Source organism: Chondrus crispus, genomic scaffold, assembly GCF_000350225.1.
Source record: "Chondrus crispus Stackhouse genomic scaffold, scaffold_26, whole genome shotgun sequence".
Classification (NCBI taxonomy): Eukaryota; Rhodophyta; class Florideophyceae; order Gigartinales; family Gigartinaceae; genus Chondrus; species Chondrus crispus.
In genome coordinates, this window is record NW_005179159.1 from 75,362 (window position 1) to 95,877 (window position 20,516).

Sequence of the window (20,516 nt, forward strand, 5' to 3'; positions counted from 1 at the left end):
CTGGCGAACAATCGTGAAATATGATGCGTTTGTAAAGTCGTTTCACAAACACAGCTGGCCGGAAACCAATTGCATACACATCAAAACCAGCACACGCCAAAAAACACACCAGCCTCTGCTCCCCTCGCGCCATGGCTACCGTTGTTTCCCCTGAGGACGTTCCAGGCACCCCCGAGAAGTCACCAGGAGGGACGCCTGTTTCCACCCCTACAGACATTCTTCGTCGAGAGTCCAAGCCGGGTCGCAAGTCCAAATTTACGGGCACAGAAGATCTAATTATCGCGCAAGAAGTCTTCGCCTCCGAGGCACATGTAGCCCCGCATGGAGAGACGCTCTCCCGCTTCGAGACCGCGGCTTTGAAAGCCAACGCAAACCCAAATTTCGCGCACAAAGTCACGGGAAAACACATTCAAGACAGATTCAAGAAGCTGTTCGACCAGTACGCCAAGCGCGATGGGCAAGACAGTGTTCGTTTTGGTGTTGGAGATGAGATATGGGGGCTCGATGAGCTATTGGGGGACATTCTAGAAGCAAAGAGGGACCTTGCGGCCCGAAAGGATGGAGATATGAAGGAACGTGCTGATCAGGAGCGTCAGGAGATCGCTGCAGGACAAGATTTAGTGCTCAATGCACTGTGTGGTAACAAAAGACGTGAAAAGAAGATGAGTTTGGACGAGGAGGGCCCTTCGAAAAAACGACGCTTGGCTCTGGGTGATGGCATGCAATCCATAGGGCTCGCACTTTGCGAATCCGAGGCGGCCAGGTTCGACATGGAGCAAAAGAAGTTAGGCTTCGCGCGCGAGAGAGCTACACATGAATTGGACTAGCGCGAGAAGGACCGCAAGGAAAGGGCTGAAGAGCGCGCGTAGCGCGCAACCGAGCTCGTAGCTTATCGCGACTCCATGAGCGGCCTGATGGAGCAAACAGGGAATCAAATGCAAGCCGTACTTTCTTTGGTAACGACGCTCCTCTCGCAGAAGCAAACAAAGAAAACAAACGAGTAACCGGAGTATTCAGCGAGTAAACGTTTCTCCAGTATCAAACTGCCCTACATACCACCTACTCCCGCACTTGACCTCGTCGACCCGCATTACGTACCACAACCGCTGCTCCCACGTCTGGTTGATCACGAGCCCATCGCATGCCAACCTCATAGCCCTCCTCACACCGTTGCCTCGACGAGCACAGCCGCCACGCTCACCGCAGCCCCAACCTTTACCAGTGTCACGGACTCACCCTCGTGGTACGGCCAGTACACGAACGTCCCCAAGAACACCCTGCCCTCACCCAAGCCGTGCACGTCCACATCGCCCCTACACGCCCCATTGTTCAGGAACGATAGCCGCCTCCCCTCCACATCATACAGCACGCCCCTCACACCCCCTTCGCGCATCTGCCTCCATGGAGGCAGTAAGCGAGCCTCTCCCCCGCGAGCGACAATCTTCCAAATCAATCGAGGCTCCACGATGACCATTTTTCGGCCGTGGCGAAGCGAAAAGCGTACGGCATGGCGACGCCAACGTCGATCCGGTTGTCTTACATGCGGTCGATGCGCAAACGCCAGAACGCCGACGCCACGAACACGTATTGGTCCCCCCTTCCATAGGGGCGGTGTCCATGAAGGGGGCTAGAAGCCCTCTGGCGCTGCACTCTGTGGCTCAGGCATCATCCCGGTGGATCATGTACTCCTCAAGGGCAGGAGGTGCGCAGTGAAAATATTGCGAAATAGCATTTGGGTGAAGGCAGTTACGGGCGTTGGTGAGAAGAACAGCTGCGGTATACAACATCCCCACCGCGCTTTCCTTCAATTTCATCATACCCTTGAAGTCCACAAACGTCCAGTACCTCTTAATTTCTCTAAAATACCACTCAACCGTCACGCGAGACTTCGACATGGCCGTGTTAAAGGTCCTTTGTCCTGGTGTGAGATTAGATCCCGAAAAGGGCACGAACAAAAATACTCTTGAGCTGTAACCAGAGTCCCCATAGGCCACAAACTTCCGGTTAAGATGGAAAAAGGCTTCTTGTAGTGTAGAGTCAAGCCCGCTTCGCATATACGTAGTCCAATCGTGACGCCGGCCTTCTAAAGGACCAGACAGATGCATAGCGAGACCGCACGGTGTAGTTAAGGCCTGAAATTTGATAGTGTGTTTCCGTTTATGCCCGCTATAAGCAACACGCTGATCGATATCCAGGCCACTTGGTCGAGCTAAAGCCAAGTTCGTTCCATCGATGAATGCAACAACATTCTCAAGCGCCTGACTTTTAATACCCACAGCTTCTGCATACTCCTCGAAACGAGTTTGCCAAAAGGGCTTGTGTAGATTGCCCATGACTAGATCAACACGCACCGACACGAATTGAGAAAGCCCCTCCCAAAATATTTCTGACAGATGCGGTGTGTGCAGAGCAAAAAGTCTTTCCAGGTCTCTCCATCTGTTCGGCGAAGCAAGACGGCGCAGAATGACGCAAGTTACTAACAATGGGCTTGTTCCGTAGTGGTTCCGGCGTGTCTGAAATTGTTCTGCTGGCCACGCCACGTATTGCACAATTCGAACGATATCGGTTCGCTTGAACCGGAACAGGGCCAGCAACACATCGTCAGAGAAGTTGTCAAATCGATGATCAACAAAGGTCAAGCTGATCTCGCGTGAACGACACACTTTCTCGCGATCATTGCAGCTGCTGTGTAGTGTGAGCAGTAAACCGGCAACATGAAGTTTGATGACAGGGCGGAGCTTGGGTCTGAGTTCTTTTCTTGAAGATCGAGGGTAGCAGAGAAGTCCACCCGGCGATACGCGAGCAAACGGCCTGGGGGTTGTGGTCCTTTCGTCGTCCGAGGGACATGGCGGTTTGAGGAGCTGTGGGTTGGGCTGCAAAATTTGGCTACGTGATAATACTCATGTGATGGTGCTTGATGCTTGGCGTAAACACTTCTCGGTATACCTTCAATTTGTGAAATTCAGAAATGTCAATGTTACTTATCATACCTCTATTCGTCACAATCATTTGTGAAATTCTTGCTGCGTAAACCTTAAATTACCTAAAGATCCTCGGTCTGAAAAATGCTTACAGTCCGATTGATTACCCGAATGCTTACCCTGTCTTTCGTTGTCCCCCATTGCTGTGGACACAAACGTTGAAACAACGGCCAAAGCAGCATAGTGGCACGAGTCCCTCGCCACCTCCGCACCGCTATCCCAGCGATACTACCCGCTCGGGCGGATGAGGACCACCTTCGGCGTTTATTAGGGCTCGCGTTCGTGGCTCACATGAGTTCGAGTTCTCCTTTGGTAAGCTTCAAGACAAGGGGTAGATTCGGGGTAAGAGGGCGTAAGCAGCGAAGGGAGATCGCGTTACCTTACCGAGCGCGTGGTTAAAGAGTCTTGAATGGTTAAGCCACGCAGGAAAGAGTAAGGAAGAAAGAACCAGTGATGACTTGATGACTGAGCGGCGGAGTTGAGGGCGGGAGGTGGGAGAACCAGCGACGACTTGGAGAAGAGAGAAGAGAGGCCAGAGAGATCTGAGTGCCTCTCTTTATACAGCCCTGTTTTCGGCCGGTGGCCGATTTCCAATGCCTCTGCGAACTCGTTACGCGAACGAAGAAGAGTAACGGTTCCTAGTCGTTTTCCAAGTCTTAGTGCAACGGTAACTTGAAACGGTCCGGCTGAAACGGTCCATTTGAACGCTAAAGTACAAACTGTCCGGAAAGTGTTTTTGGCCATGTTTCCCTTCCATAGAGTCGTTGCGCGTTCAACCGAAAAGCCCTCTTGTCCAGATTCACATTTCAATTGTCAATGAATGCACTGAATAGTGTTGAGAAATTCCATAGGGAGTAGTCGAGATTTCGGATAGGTGTCCGAAAAAGAAGACGGAATCCTCGCACGGCTGTACGCGAGCGTCGAGATAGGATTCTTCCATTGTGCGAGCGACACTCCAATCCCCCAGATGCGAATGCGGTAGGATGGTACGCCTATTGCAGCGCATTCCGATGCGGCACCCATGCGAAGCGAGTGCGATGACCACAAGACTTGCGGAGGTGGTGTGACGCCAGCGTGAGACAGGCAAGCTTGGAGCCAGCGGGAAATGCTTGCCGAGGACGGTGTGAGCCGTTGACCCGGGAGGGCCCAATAGTAGCGACTGATGGAGCGGGTGTTCCGGCGGTAACGGTCGTATCGTAAGACCAAGTTGATGAGCGAAGGCTTGTCTGGAGATAGTCTAATGTAGGAGAGGATATGTGCCACTCGAGACCGATTTTTCCGTAAAGCGATTGCCAGGTCAATTGACTGTTCCGAGACCTGAATGTTGTCCATGCGAAGCGCGGCGCCAGCTTCACCCCTTTCGAAGAAGACGTAGGAAACCAGAACAGCGGTAGCGTTCCGAATGAACTGACGGTGGAGAGCGGGAGCGGCCATAGCAGCGTTGAAGATTTTCTTGGCCACGGTGCTCGGGAGAGCCCCCCGTTCCTTTTGTGCGTCAGGGTCGTTTTCGGCGCGGCGATCCAGGTCAGATTGTTGGTAGGCGCCCAGCGCGAGCTGGATGAGTGGGGTTGTCGTACAGCAAGTTCACGTCTGAACGTAACCGTAGGGCGGGTCCTGGTAGCAGTGGTAGAGCGGGATAAGAACCCAAAAAAGGGGTGTTCAATCGAACCGAAAACGGAAACACTAGTAAGGTGTAGGCGCACTGGCTGGACGGTTATCCGGGCAGGGATGATAGGGGCTGCGGCGGAGTCGGCGAGTTGGAAGCCTAAAGTTGGGGCCGAAGGTGCTTGCCTTTACCAGGTGGAGGCTCGGAGTAGGAGATACCTCCTATAGGTATCAAAAAACCTAGCCACCCCACTTTTCTACTACTGTACAGGGCTCCCTTACATTAATTACACTAATCATCTAATATTAATTACTATTACAGGGACCAGCTGCCCTGTCAGCTAAATTGGCCAACAGGAACCGGTCCAACGACCGCCAATCACAGCTCGCCAAAGAGTTACTCCTAGAGTGCCAAGTGTCCAAAACCCACTATACCACAGATCCCCCTTCTAAAACTGCAGTGCGTCCTCGTGCTGCATTAATGAGTATGCATGTGCCACACGTGTCCACGGCCGTGAGCAGGCGTACTGTACGCCACTATCCCTCTGTACTGATTTCCGCGGGTGACCAGGCATTTACAGCCACGAGAACCAATAGGATTCTGCCATTTGGCCCAGCCATATTTCGTAAATGGATATCTTCCCCCGAGTAACCCAATCATAGGCTGCCAGGTGGTCCAATCAGATTGCCGGATTCCAGGGCTGCCCTAGGAGGGCCATTAATCCACACGATGCACACTTGTCCTTCCAAAGGTTCCCTACACTCCATTGCTGGTATTTTTGAACGAGGTCTCGGTTCCAGATTTAGTACCGTACCAAATCAGGAACCGAGCGGTAACGGTTGGGGCTGCTCGAAGCCCTCCTGTGCTGCGTCGGTACAAACCCGTCTCTCGAAGTGAGTTTGCATCAACGTTCGTCCCCCTGGTAAGGTGTCGATCGTATCCTCGAACGAGGATCGCGGTCGATCCTCGCGAGCTTGTAGCACCAGCGGCTTGATCGCGGGGGTGAGTCCCTCGATGAAGAGGGTCGTTCTCTCGTATGCAGAGTGTACGTCCCCGTACCTTCCGAGGGCGGTGGACATTCGAGTAGCGTACTCGGTTTCCAACTCGCCCGGCTTCTGGCGTAGCTCCGTCAGCGTAGTGAGCGCCCGCTCGATCTCGAGGTTCGTCGCATAAGTGCGTAACAGCCAATTGACAGCGGCGGCCCAGTTCGCGATCCCTTGAGATTTGCGGTGGAGACCCCGCTGGGACTCATACGCCTCCTTGGCGGGCGGTGCCAGCAAGTGGGGTAGGGCCATCAGGGCCATCGCCTCGGTCATATTGGCGTGGTCAAAATTTTCCTTGCAACGAGCAAGGAAACTGATGACCCTGATCGGGTCTACCCCGCTGAATTTGTTCTCCCCCATAACCACGAGGAGGTACTGCACCCTTTTACGGGTGGTCGCGTAGACCCTGTCGTCCAAGGTCTGGTCGGTATCCACGAGGCGATATGCTCGGTAGTTACACACACCTCTGAAACGGTGGTTCGTCGGCTTCCAAACAGAAACCTTTTTCCGGTTTGGGCCGAATACCGGCGTTGGAGCCGTGAGCGACTCTGACTCGGAATCAGACCCGGAGTCGGAGGAGGATGACGAGGACGGGCTCGAGTACCCGTCCGGAGGGTAACCATCCTTTCGTCCTTTGCGACGGTTCGCCTTCCGCTCTTCCCGACTGGGTTTGGACTTTTTTCGTCGTCCACTCCCCTCGTCGTCTGAGCTTCCCCCTTGATCGGGGTTCCCTCCCACTAAATTCTGGGAAGGTAAATCACCTTCAAGGTGTATAGGTCCCGCGGAGGCTCCCTCGCGGGAGGCTCCCGCCGCAGTCCGCGACGCCTGAGGGTTGGCGGAAAATTTGGGAGCTGTCTCCATGGACGGGACCGATATCCCCGCGGCTTGCAGCGCCGGCATTGTTACGTTCGAAAAGAGCAAGCTCTTATTCAATGACGGGGGTAACTTCTCAGCAGGAGAGAGAGTAGCTACTCCAACTGTAGTCGGAGGGATCACAGCAGCGGTGGCTGGGGTTTGCCTCACCGGTCCGCCCTGCGGGCCAGGCGACGGATCGGGGCGGTGCGTCTTCACGACGGCAAGCTCTGAACGGAGGGCAGCAAGCTCCTCTGTCACGGAAGCGATCCATTTTTTCAGAGGGTTGGTCGCCTCATCGACTCTGGCAGATATATCCGCCTGCCAGGCCGTGGTTATTACGCCTTCAAGGGCGGAGAGTCGGTCGCGTTCTCGCGCGGCTTGTGCCGCGATAGTTTCCTCAATAAACGTCTTGAGGTTTTCTCGCAGCGCCGACGGTTGCGCTGCGACCTTTTCCGCTACAGTATTGAGCGTGAATCTTTCGGCTTCTCGGAGGGCCTCGCGGCAACTCCGAGTGATTCACGCCGCAACTGCCGGAGGCACGTCTCGAGGACGGGTCTCACGGGACGATTCAGACCCGGATACCATAGCCTTGATTGAGCTTGTCGAAAACTGTTGAAACAGAGAGAGAACACCTAGGACCAAAATCGGTAAGGGATAAGGGACACTCCGTGGACTTCTAGGTCGGGAGACCAAAATGTCGTGCACTGAAGGGGAAGCGTTGGGTCCCCCTCTGGCAGAGCGCGCGCGTTCGGGGGGGCGTTGGGGGGTTATCGGGAGACCACCCGTAAGGGGCCGGTACGGGGCCGGGCGCGAAGCGCAGTAGGGAATTGGAGAGGCAAGATGAAAAGGAGGACACGCCCTGGAGGGGCGGAGCGGTAGGGACAGGCTGGCGCGCACGCTACAGTAGGGGAGCAAGGGGCGCGCGCGGTAGAGGTAGGTGGGAATCGGGACGTAGATGGCTCGCAGGGTACCGTCGTAGGACGGGCACCGACGCCAGGCTACGACTCCGTTCCAGAAACCCGAGTTGTAGACCCAAAGCTTCGTGAGGATTTACTTAGGGTGTGACGTCGACTATATAGGAGTCGACGTCGCGAAATAATAATAATAATACTAATGCTCATTAAATTAAGAGGGGCACGACACCCGTGACACGTGGTGGTGGGCCACGGGTACACGTGGGTAATGGCACGATTAACGTGAGGGATAACACGGGTACACGTGGGTAGAACTGTCAGTACTTCGACAGGGCTCCATGGAGCTTACACCCGGACACGAGTGCGGGTTTGGATACACAGTTACACGTGGTATATATCTCACTTATGATTGTGAGGCATTTCGCGTGTGCTACAGTACAGCACCGCGATTACGCGGGGCGGTCAGTGCTCTACAATTAGTCAGTATTAATTTTGCTGACATTAGATTAGATCTAGGATCTAGCGCCGCGAGCTACAGTAGTGGCTCCGGCTGGGCGATATATACCTTAGCCCGCTGACCACCAAGTCAGTAGAGGTAACCCGAGTTGCCAGAGTCTGATATCGCCTTGGTCGAAGTCCGTCTTTCACAAGACATTCCCTTTAACTACATATTACTTTATCCTTTGCGCTCGGGGGTTCCCTTTTCTTTTTCCTTTCTTTCCCTATCCTTTTCGATCTCTAATTCTACCTATTTTCCCTTATCTTCTGTTGGTGCCATCGGCCTCGGTTGCGACCGAACCGGTGTAGGTGTCTTGGCCATCGGGCGACACAGTTGACGTAGCGCTGCTACTGTGACCCATTTTCCGACGGAGACTGTTGCAACGACGTCTCCGTCGAAGGGCTTTGTCGTGAGTACAAGCCAGTGTTGGTTCCATCGGCCTCGGTTGCGACCGAACCGGTGAAGATGTTTCGAGCCATCGGGCGGCACAGTTGGTGTAGCACTGCTACTTTCATTTCATCCCGTCGGGCTGCGTTGCGACGCCCCCGTCGAAGGCCTTGTCGCGTTACAAGGTATCTAAGAAGCTCAACGAGCCTTGGCCTTACAATCCAGTGGAATCGGGGTACCTAAGTACACGCCCCACCCCACACTCGTCGAGCAGTTCTCTTCGCAAGTCTCTACCACATCGATCCCGGGCCAGGCTATTTCTCTGTGCCCCCCCTATCAGGGATCTGAGCTACTACGAGTCGCAAGCTCGTTTAAACGGAGAAGGGAGAGTCGGACACTCCGTAGCGCTGTGCCGTCGGCAGTTCTTCTTTTTGTTGCTGTTGTTGTTTTTGCTGGACCATCGGACCGCGGTCTCTGCCTGACAGGCGCATTGCACTACAGTTACTCCAAGTTAACCCGTACAGTACCTTTACGGAAGATCACCGCCGAAACCGTTGCACAGGCGTTCATATCACTCTGGGTATTCGTTTACGAAGCCCTAGTGAAACTCCTCTCTGATAATGAGAGCCAGTTCACCTCAAGTTTCTTCCTTGCGGTGTGCAAAATTCTCTTGATTGAGAGTGTGTTCACGACAGCATACCAGACAAATGGGCAGGTGGAGAGATTCAACAGAACGTTGGTCTCAACTCTCCGGCACTACCTCGCCGATAACCAACGTGACTGGGATCAGTAAACGGATGCCCTCACCTACGGCTACAACTGCACGGTGAACAGGATGATTGGCATGAAGCCTTTTGACGTGGTGTTATCCCGGACCCCTAGTCCGTTGTATCTACAACAAACCCCGTTGTTGGAGCCTACCGCCTCACGGGCGCAATTCAAGTTCCGATTCCTAGCGTGGCCACGCAGCCTGATGTCGACAGCCAGCAAAAATCTGCTGGCCGGCCAGAGCCGATACAAACGCGATTTTGACAAGCTGATACGGAACCCCACCCCGGAATATGAGTTGGGTGACCAAGTCCTCGTTAAATCGAGAAGCAGCTCTACGTTCACAAGAGAAAACCGACAAGGATCGGGTCAACAACAAACTCGCACCACGCACTGAGGGTCCGTTCCCAGTAGTGAAGGTGGACGACCACACAGTCACAGTCCTTCGAGGGACAGGACTGAAAGACAGGATCTCTCGTGACAGAGTAGTCAAGTCTCCACCATTGCATAGCAATGTTGAGGATACCACGCCCATGCCGACGGACTCTCGCGACGATGGGGCCAACTCTTCGCCCGAGTAAACACCGACAGTAGGTGACGATGCTGCAGGACAAGCCGTTGGCCCACCGCGTGATGATGTCGATCATGAGGATGCGACGCGCACCCCGGCGCTCGCAACCGCGCGCGTCGGGTCTGATGGATGCTATAAGGAACGGCGCTTCGGAGCTGGTCATATCGCGACTCGCCCACGCCCCCTAGTCGGGGGAAAAGGGCTCTTCAAGGAGAAAAGATACCACGACCCCTCAGAGGAAATAGTCGCGTCATACAGAAAGTACTCCGGGTCCCCCTGTGCCCACAGTGCCCCAAACATTAGCGAGAAGGCTCGTACGGATCATCGCGCCGCCACTCCCGGGCACACGTGGCCAAAAAGCACGAGGACCAGCGGCCCCCGGGAAATATCCGGGATGAATTACGCCCCCTGGTGGCGGATTCCCCCTCGCGGGAGATTTCGGACACGCAAGAAATCTCATCGTCGAGATCCACAGTGCAACAAGCACTCGCCGACGCCCTGCCGCCATTCTCTGCGAAGTGTACGTTCAAACTTGACGCCTTTGGTCTGCCGCCCGTTGGTTCGGAACCGCCTCCCTCAGGGAAGCCGTCATCACCTCCGTCAGCCACTCCAGGAGTCCTATCCACATGGTATGTCGTGGAATCGCTCTCCGGCTACTCCCCTGGAACGGACGTTATCCCCCTATTTCGCGTCCACTGGTACGGGTATTCTACGGACGACGACACCTGGGAGCCGGCCCATCACGTGGATTATAACACGGTCGTTCGTTACTGTCGCCGTAAACGCGTACGAATACCCGCCCGTTCCCTGTGGGACCGGCCTGACAGCGTGGGCATACAACACTTACCGCTACTTTCCGAGAATCTACGGCCCCCTCCCCAGTACGCTCATCACAGAGCAATGGGGTACCGACTGCCTCGCGAAGCACTTCCAATGCTGATCAAGTAAGTTACTCGAGAAACGAGGACTCCGAACTCGCATGTCGAAGATTATCAGCTCATACACTCGTCAATCGAGAATCTCTTACTCGCATGTCGAGAGCGGTCGACTAATAAGCTCGATGACGAGAGGACATACAGCATGCACAATGCGGGTCAATTAATTTACTCGACAAACGAGGATCCCGAACTCGCAGATCGAGGATGGTCAAACTATTTACTCGTCAACCGAGGTTCCCAAACTCGTTTGAACGAGGATGTTCCTTATTACCTCGACAAAACGCGAGAAGGGTACAGCTCGCATAATCGAAGCTGGTCAATGAATGAACTCGTTCACCACGGATCCCAAACTCGTTGACCGAGGGTTTAACTTTTACCTCGACAACGAGAGAAGTGTACAGCTTGCATACCCGAAGCTCGTCAATTAATGAACTCGTCACCATGTATCTCAAACTCGCTTGACCGAGGAATCTTACTTACTACCTCGACAAGGCGAGAATTGTGCAACCTGCACACCCGAAGCTGGTCACTTAATGAACTCGATCACTGCGGATCTCGAACTCGCTTGCCCGAAGATTTCTACTTATTACCTCGAGAAACGTGAGAGTGTACAGCTCGCCTATCCGATGCTGGGCAATTAGGAACTTGGTAGTCAAGGATCATAAACTCGCTTGACCGAGGAGGTTACATACTACCTCGACAAACGCGAGAAGTGTACAGCTCGCATAATCGAAGCTGGTCAACTAACGAACTCGTTATCCGCGGATCCCAAACTTGTTTGAACGAAGATGTTACTTATTACCTCGACAAACGCGAGAAGGGGTACAGCTCGCATAATCGAAGCAGGTCAATGAATGAACTCGTTCACCACGGATCTCAAACTAGCTTGATGGAGGATTTTCACTTACTACCTCGACAAGGCGAGCGTGTACGGCTCGCCTATCCGACGTTGGGCAATCAGGAACTTGGTAAGCAAGGATCATAAACTCGCTTGACCGAGGATGTTACTTATTACCTCGACAAACGCGAGAAGTGTACAGCTAGCACAATCGAAGCTGGTCCATTAATGAACTCGTTCGCCACGTATCTCAAGCTCGCTTGACCGAGGACTTTTACTTACTACCTCGACAAGGCGAGCGTGTACAGCTCGCATATCCGACGCTGGTCAACTAAGAAACTCGAGACCCAAGGACTCTCACTCGCAGGTCCGAGGTGTATCGAGGCCCGACCTACCCAGCCCGCGCGACTGGACACGACCGCCGACCAACCGGTTGGTCGACGCCCCACCTCGGACTACTTCTCTTCCTCGTAGTCTCTTAGTTCCTCCTCTGGGACCACCTCGCGGGGTCCACTAGGAGTCACCCCTCCCTCCCCTTCCCCTCCTGCGGGAGACGACTTCTCCGCTACGACGCCTCGGCCGGGCTCCTCCCCCGTCTCCGGGCGGAGGGGCACCTTCTTCGGAAGAGGTTCAGACGGGGGCACACTCGCGCGACCCGACACCGCAGTTACCTCCACGGAGTCCGCCTCCGGAACCAGGCGTCTCACCTTCGCCGGCATCAGAGGATTGCGAAGTAACGCGAGCAACTTGGCGTCAGACAACTCAAGTGGATCGCACCCGGTCCCCTCCGCTTGCGCTACCGGCGGCCCGACCGCTGCACCTTCAGCCATCACGACATCGGGCGTTGTACTGCGCTCGCCGTGTTTCGCCCTCACGCGGGCGGGTTCAGGCGCGCAGTGGCCCGGATCGCCCTCGGTTACTTCCTCAAGCGGTCGTCCGCGTGCATTTTCTCCACCAACCCCGGCGGTGGTCTCCGGTCGGCCCAACAGCAGGTCTGACTGGGTGACGTTCAACGTTTCGGCTTCAATGCGCACCAGTTCCCCGTCAGCGGCGTAGCGGCATCAAACCGCCGCCCGGGCGAGTGATTTCTCACTCGGGGATTGTCGAAGTGATGCCCTTGACTGTAAGGAACCCGAGGCCAGTCAATGCTGTCATGGAGATCTAGCAACGCATGAAGTCGACCCTGCAGAAAGGCAGTCCCCAACACCCTCGTCAAATCGAGACACCGCAGCCACTCGACAACGGCTGTTGGGAGCACATATAAGCGACCATCATACGTGGACCAGATGAAGCGCTTCGCAATCATAGCAAGCCATTCAATCAGAAACACCATCCACTTGGGTGATTGAGGATCTTCCATCATGCCTAGACCGTAGTACACCAGGCATGGTGGAAGCTCAGCAAGGAAGTCCGCCGGGACTTCATACTGGTCAAACCACGTCGGTAGATCTGGATATCGCGTGCGCAACGTCACTCGCTCGAACGAGGTTACCTCCACCGACTCGTAGGCGATGAAAACCCCATGCAGTTCCGCATACGACGCTCAAACTTTCGTTTCCCATGCATGGCGGGGTTCTTCCGCCTCTCCAATTCGACGGCATACCCTGCCGGCAACAACGGCGTGTCCCACATCATCATCGACACGGATGGTTCCTCCTCCCTTTCGCGGAGTTCCTCCATAATATGCCGCATATTGGCATCATACCCACGGTCGGCCTCCTCCCGATACGCCCACATGTCTAAGTCCCACCCTGGGGGGCTAGCCGGTCGCACGGGGTACGACGGATGCGCTGTCGAACGAAACTTACGAACGCTTCTCGCGATTCAGCATCTGTCCGCCTGAATTCGGGGCGTATTAATTCCTTCTCTACGACAAAATCGATGGCTGAAGCCTCTGGAAAGCACAGCCTGCAAGCTGAGGCCACCCGGGAGCTCGCCCGTTGCAGTCGCGTAGGTACGGATCAAGTCCGGGTCCCGCAACCCGTCCGCCGAAAGGAACGGTGCCCTCTCGAATAACAAAGGGGCGTCGGTTATGCTCCGTCCTCACAACTCGCTCGCCCGAGGCCAACGTCCGCCGTCGTGGCCGTACCTCCCCGCGAACATTGCCCCGTGCATCGTGCCGCGTTCAACTTGCGGTTCGCCGATCCGTTCACCCTCGTCAAGCCGAGCTCCCACCGTGCCGTGCACGATCAAGTGGGGACACAACCCGGGGTACTGTACGCTTAAATAGCGGAAATTATCCCGCTGAAATACCACTAGCGGGACGCTCGACTCTACGAGGGGGGCTATATAGTGCACTAACATGCCTCCCCCAATAGCGAGGCACACGCGAATTATCCCACGTGTATACGTGTATTCTCCCGCAGGCATGGCCTGGTGTAAGCCCTGTCGAAGTACTGACAGTTCCTACTCCACGTGTATACGTGTATTTCTCCCTCAGGCAGAGCCTGGTGTAAGCTCTGTCGAAGTACTGACAGCTTCATCACCCACGTGTAAACGTGTATTAGGCCGTCCCTTCCCTCTGCTCAACGAACGCCAATTAGCGATGTCTCGGAGCGATTGGCGACACAGTCGCACCTCGCGCCTGCGCACATCCACTGCTGGGGAGTGCGTACCGGCGGGCAGGAGGTCTGAAAACTTGAACCGCGGAGGAAAGCAGACCTCTTGCGCGCCGATTCTACACATTGAACATCCCGCATTGCATCTGCAAGAACGTAATATTCCTTGGTGCACACCTCTCTCCAGATTCATGACCTCAGGCGTCGGGTGTCACGGTCTACATGAATTACGGTATCGAACCTAAGAACATACTAATGCATGTCATGCACTCTGACAGTCCCGCTGCATTGAATTTCATCAAGAATATCCAAGAAACAATCAATGCTGCCCATACCGAAATCAGAAGAAGAAATGAAGCCAATGCAAGATACGTGATTCGCAGAACATCGCCTAAGACTCAAAACGTTGGTGACCGAGTTTGGCCCTCCATAAAGAACCATTCATTAGACGAAGGGTCTTGAACTCGTAAACTTCACCCGAAATGCTGTGGGCTATTCATGAATAGCCCACAGTATTTCGGGTGAAGTTTTTAGAATGGTGCACCATTCTAAAAGTCATCAACAATATTACGTACAAACTAGACCACTCAAGACCCATCGGAGACTGGGGAATTCAAACCGGCTTCCACGCAAGTCAATTGAAACCATGCGAACCAGATGAATTTAACCGACAAGTTTCACCTCCTCCTGCCCTGCAGTTCAGGATAGGCATACAGAGACGTTGAGGTCATCCTAAGTCATCGTGGCAGAACAGGAAAACTCCAATATATCATGAATTAGAAAGAACATTGCCGACCATGAACACTCGTAATGCACACCTGAGAACATCGAACACTGCCCGGAACTTGTCCGAGTTTACAAGAATTGAGGCGATTCTTCTTCGTAACGGGGAGTAGTGTGACGTACCGCCACATATAGGATTATCAACAAGCATTTACCTGCTTTCTACTCATTTTAGACTGCTCTAGACGTTAAATTTTGACTCGCACGGTTCCTTTACCCTAGGATTGGTTTTCCATCACTTACGCCGCATAGGGATTTGCTAGATATGGCAGGACGTATTCTCCAAGCAGAACGCACTTTACTTCATACAACGTCTTACTTCAATGACAAAGTCCAGGTGTACCAATAGGTAGCTAGCGCTATTTCTGTAGTTTCTACGCTACGGAAATGGGCCATTACGGCCCCGTTGTAGCATGACCCCCTCCCGGATTTAGATTTAGATTAGATCTGTAACTGTAGAGGCCGAGCTCTACAGTACCTCGGCCCGCGCCCACACGTGTACCCCACGTGTACAGGGACGCGCGCACCCACGTGTACGACACGTGCACTGTCAGCCCCGACGGCTGACAGCGCTACAGTGCAGGCCGACCTGCACTACTGTAATGTTATGATAGGTTACTCTGTATGAGCCGACCGCCGGCGGTGGAGGACGACAAGCACGGACTTGTCAAGGATCCTCCGCCTTGGTCCGCCCACTACTCTCAGTTACTTCCGTTAGTTACCAAGGAGTAGCACCGCGCGCGGGTTGAGGACGCGCGCAGCACGCCCACGAGCAGGCTCCGTCTCCGCCCGTCGGTACTGGATCGTCACCCAGTACCGCTCTGGGGCGTCGAGGCGTCGAACCGCTCGCGCGTGCGCGCGTCCTCCCCGATCCCGCTCTGCCACCGCTACCTCGAGCCCGTGCTCGGTACCGTGGGTGGGCCGTGCTTCTACCTTTCCGCCGATCGGGGTCTTTCCAAACTCCCAGTATTCCCCCCCTCGTCGTTGGGGTGATTATACTACACCCGTATAGGCGAAACACACTAGTAATGCCGAAAACTACCGTATTAGTAGGTCCAATTCTCTATATAAACCGTGCTCAAGGTTGTCGTCCCCATCCGGAGACACCCGTCGATCAACCTTCGAATCTACACTGTCGTGCGCCTCACACCCCACAGCGAACGACGGTGTAGTATCCATGTGCACGCTCACTTTGGACCAGTGCTTCGGCAATGAAGGGTCACTACCAACATCGCCTTTCGCTCCTCCCCCTCCCCCTGCCACATCACAAAAGCTGAGGAAACCATTTTCCCTTGCGACACTATCTTCTCCCTCTTCCCTGTCGTTAACTCTTCGTAGATTCCCTCTTGGCATCCCTTCCGCGGGCCCTCCCTCCCCAACTACCTGCCCTCTTCTGACTGGGGGATCTCGCCTATCACCACACCCTCCATGAGGGGAACAAGCGGCATATCGCTAATTCCATACCGGATAGCCCGGACCAGATACTCTGACGCCCCCAGTTCCGATCTCCATGCATCGGCTCTTATGGATGTGCGACTCCGCGAGGCCAGTCCCAGGACTGCCCTTTCACCCCTCTTGATCCAGAACGAGACCGTCACTCTTCCGCAGCCGGCCCGCTTTTCCCGCCGCTCTGCCCAGAACCTCGACTGTGTGCCCTTTCCAGGCGAGAATTGGCGAGCTGCTTCGCGGCTTCAGTCTCCGACTTGGACGTGAGGGCCTCTCCACCAGTTTGGCAGGACTGCAAGAAGACAGCGTCCTGGACCTGCTCCACACGAAAAAACTTCTGACGGGCCATCTCCATCCTTTGCTCGGTGGCGTCCCGAAAGTACTGCGCGCGCATCGACAGTACCTCGAGCGCGGCCTTGAACGAAGTCTGCGCAAGCGATAGCCTCCTACCCATGTCTTCCACTTCCCCATCCTGACCTTTGGGATCTCAAGGGCCGCCAATCCGAGTTCCACCCATACACAAGCTGCATTACGTGCTCCCACTTTTCGTCGGATCGTCGGTCCTTGGATCGCAGGTCGGAGAGGACCGCGTCCGCGGGGGGCTTAAAGTACCCTATGTGCGTAACAGGTACATTGGTCTCCCGCTCGAACACGCTCCCCTATCCCATCAACTTTACAGAGTTTAGCTCGGCAACGACAATGTCATAGTCGCGGAGTTCGGGCTGGGCAGTTGCCCAAGCAGCCCGCAAAGCCATAATCGTCGATGACGGGGGCCCGTCGTTGTTGATTTCCGCTATAGCCCTCCGTAGCACTCTGTTTGTGCTACGCAGAATGTGTCACCGCCCGAAGAATGAAAGGGGTGAATTTCTCAAAGAGAGAGACATGCCAGACGCGGTGGGAGTAGTGTAGTGCCACGGTATTCGTTTGAGTAAGTACACACAGCGGCGACGGCGATGATCGGCGTGCTGACAGATACTATCAGCCGCTCGCTACTGCCAATGCGTTCTTCACCCGCACACACGACGTGTACACGAACGCCACGACAGGGAGCCTTCGCATACAGTGTTCCGTCAAAATTGCATACCTCAGCGAGCACATACCCCCGAAACATGCATACAAGTCGGTGTTACCGTCTCAAGGCCTGGCTTTTTGAGTTGGAACGGCCGGCACCATGCATACCGCTTACATGCATCAGCAATCTGACACATATCGTGTTTTTGATTACTTTTTTGAGGAATATCCCCGGCCCTTGCATAAACGTTTCAAATTCAAACACGTTTCTCCTCCCTAAGAAAATACCAGTACTTGCGCAGATGCCATTATAGAAGAATACTGTACTACAATCGCACCTCCGGAAAGCCCCTAATCAAACCACAATTTCGATGTTGTTCCTTGCAAAGTCGAAACACACTTCCCTGCCTTCCACTGCACGGAATAATTTCAAAGCCTACGCGTCCCCGCAGCACCCAGACACGAATTGGCGCTGCAAAATTTGCTGTGTGACAAAGTCGCCAACGGAGTGCAAGTGAATGGTGTGATTCTCAGAAATCAGGTATAGCAGGTTCAAGTGTGAGCTAACAGGTACCTCCCAGCCGACAAAAAGCTCACACGCAAGTTTTGCAATGGCTGCCTTGATAAATTTCAAAACAGCATAGGCTAAAGTTTCGAGTTTTCCATGGGAAAAGACTGAGTGTGGATGGTGCCGCACTCGATACAACTTTAATTGAAATGAGGCGGCAGGACCTGCCGCCTTTTGCCTCGTATTTGGACACCTGGTGTCCAAATACGAGGCAAAAGACGTTTGAAATGCCGATGAGTTTCGATTATTTTATAGACAGCCGCCAGATTGGTCCTTGTCACAAAAGTAACATTCCCGCTTTAACAAGGACAAGACGGGCATCACGTTCCTAGGATTCTGTAACTTGGATGACAGCGAGAAATATCCTCTTATGAGAATCGGCAATTCTCTTTGTCCTCGTTCGTTTCAGGGAAAGCATGGACACGAACTGGGGTTTGACCACTACGCGAACAAAAACGCGTGGATGACTACGGCATTGTGTAGTGCACTGTACACTATGGCGGTCCATAACCCGCCAAACTCGCGCGCACCGCCACCACGTGTACCATGGGTACACGTGGCCTCCCCTATCTAGCCGCCGGACCGCGCCAGTGAACACGGGTCGTCCCTTCGTCCCCTATAGGGGCTCTACTTGGTCACCTCGGGGCTACACCCGTTATATTCTAGATAATCTAATTTACAGTATAATTTAGCTTCGCCATTACGACGACGGGGACTATATAGTCAACTCGATCATCAAAGTAAAGACGCACGAAGCCTCGGGTCTTTTACCTTGGTTTCTGGATTCTAGGTGGTAGCCTCGACTCGGTACTGGCTCGCGCATACCGACCGAGCCATCTACCTCCCTAGAATCCCACCTGCCTTCCCCGCGCGCGTCGATCCTCCCCGCACGAGACATACGTTACCTACTGTGCGACCCGCTCCCTTAGCGTTGTTTTCCCTTAATTCTACCCCTTTTATTGCTGACTATCGTGCTACTTTTCAACCGCGCAAGCCGCCCCCGGACGCCGGTTCCGGTCACCCACCGGGTGGTCTCCCGTTATTCCCTTACGCGTCCGAACGCGCGTCGCTCTGCCTACAGCCAGCCACTCGTGGCTGTATGTCGTGCACTGAGGGGGAAGACAGTAGGTCTCCCCTCAGGCAGAGCACCGCGCGTTCGAGGCGCGGGGGTTGATTCGGGAGACCACCCGTGGGGTAAAACTGGCACGGGGTCCGGGCGTCTAACGCAGTAGGGAAAGTAAGGGAAAAAGGGAAAGCAGAGCCCAGGAGGGGCGGAGCGGAAGGGACAGCTGTCGCGCGGAGGGCAGGGTGTAACGGGACGACGCGCGCGGTAGAGATAGGTGGGAATCGGGACGCAGATGGCTCGCAGGGTACCGTCGTAGGACGGGGACCGACGCGAGGCTACGACTCCGTTCCAGAAACCCGAGTTCTAGACCCAAAGCTTCGTGAGGGTTTACTTAGGGTCGGACGTCGACTATATAGAAGTCGACGTCGGGACACAATAATAATAAAACTAATTAAAATAAAAAGGGCACGACACCCGTGACACGTGGTGGCGCACCACGGGTACACGTGGTTAGTGGCACGGATAAACGTGATGTATAACACGGGTACACGTGGGTAATGGCACGATTAACGTAAGGGATAACACGGGTACACGTGGGTAGATCTGTCAGTACTTTGACAGGGCTCCATGGGGCTTACACCCGGACACGAGCGAGGGTTTGGATACACGGTTACTCGTAGTATATATATCACATATGATAGTGAGGCATTCCGCGTGTGCTACAGTACAGCACCGCGATTACGCGGGGCGGTCAGTGCTCTATGTGGTACAATTCCACACCACGACCCCCGGGGGGAGATGAGAACCGTCTGGACGGGCGGTTACTACTGTAGTAATCGTGCACGCGCCCTCTGAAAGCACAGTAGTACCTCCACGGCGTACACGTGGCATAACCGTTGGCGCCGGTCGTGGCCACGGGCACACGTGTGCGACCCGTTCGGTAAGTAATTAGCAATTAGTGGTTAATGGTACAAATTAGCCAATTTAGTACAGTAGCTGGTATACAGTATGTAACAGCTACTGTAGCGGGACAGGTGTCCTGGCGTTCCACTTAGGGGTTAAGACCGGGGGCACCTGCCCCGTTCCAGTAAACGCGGGGCAGACTCGCCTCCCTTCCCTTTACGACTTTTTGCTAACTGCGTCCGGTTTTACCTCTAAGTCTCAGGCTTCTAACCCGTGACCGGCTGTGTGGTTATAGCACCTCCACTCAGCTGCGCCTCACCGGCCACGTGTGCCTTCCCTCTTTACGAGTTCTTCCGATCGGTTCGCGCTCGCGTGGGTACCCCGCATCGCGCGCTCCCTCACACTAAGCCCCCCTCGTTTCCGAGTGGTCGGGACGTGGGCAGTTATACCACACTCTACACTGTAGTGCACGACATTTTGGTCTCCCGACCTGGAAACAGTCGATACTCTCGTGTATTCGAGTGTCCTCTTCCCTGACCTACTTTCCCTTTCTGTATCTCTCCCCCCTGCGACTTTCCCTCACGCACCGACCGTTAGGTATATTCTCCATGGTGACCGGCTCCGAGTCGTCCCATGACACTCGTCCGAGAGACGTCCCAGCGCCCGTCGCGGCGTGGATCACGCGGAACCGTCGCGAAGGCCTCCATGAAGCCGAGAGGTTCTCCCTCAACTTAATCGAGGAGAAACTCAACTCGCACACCGCCAAGATCCGCGAGATGAT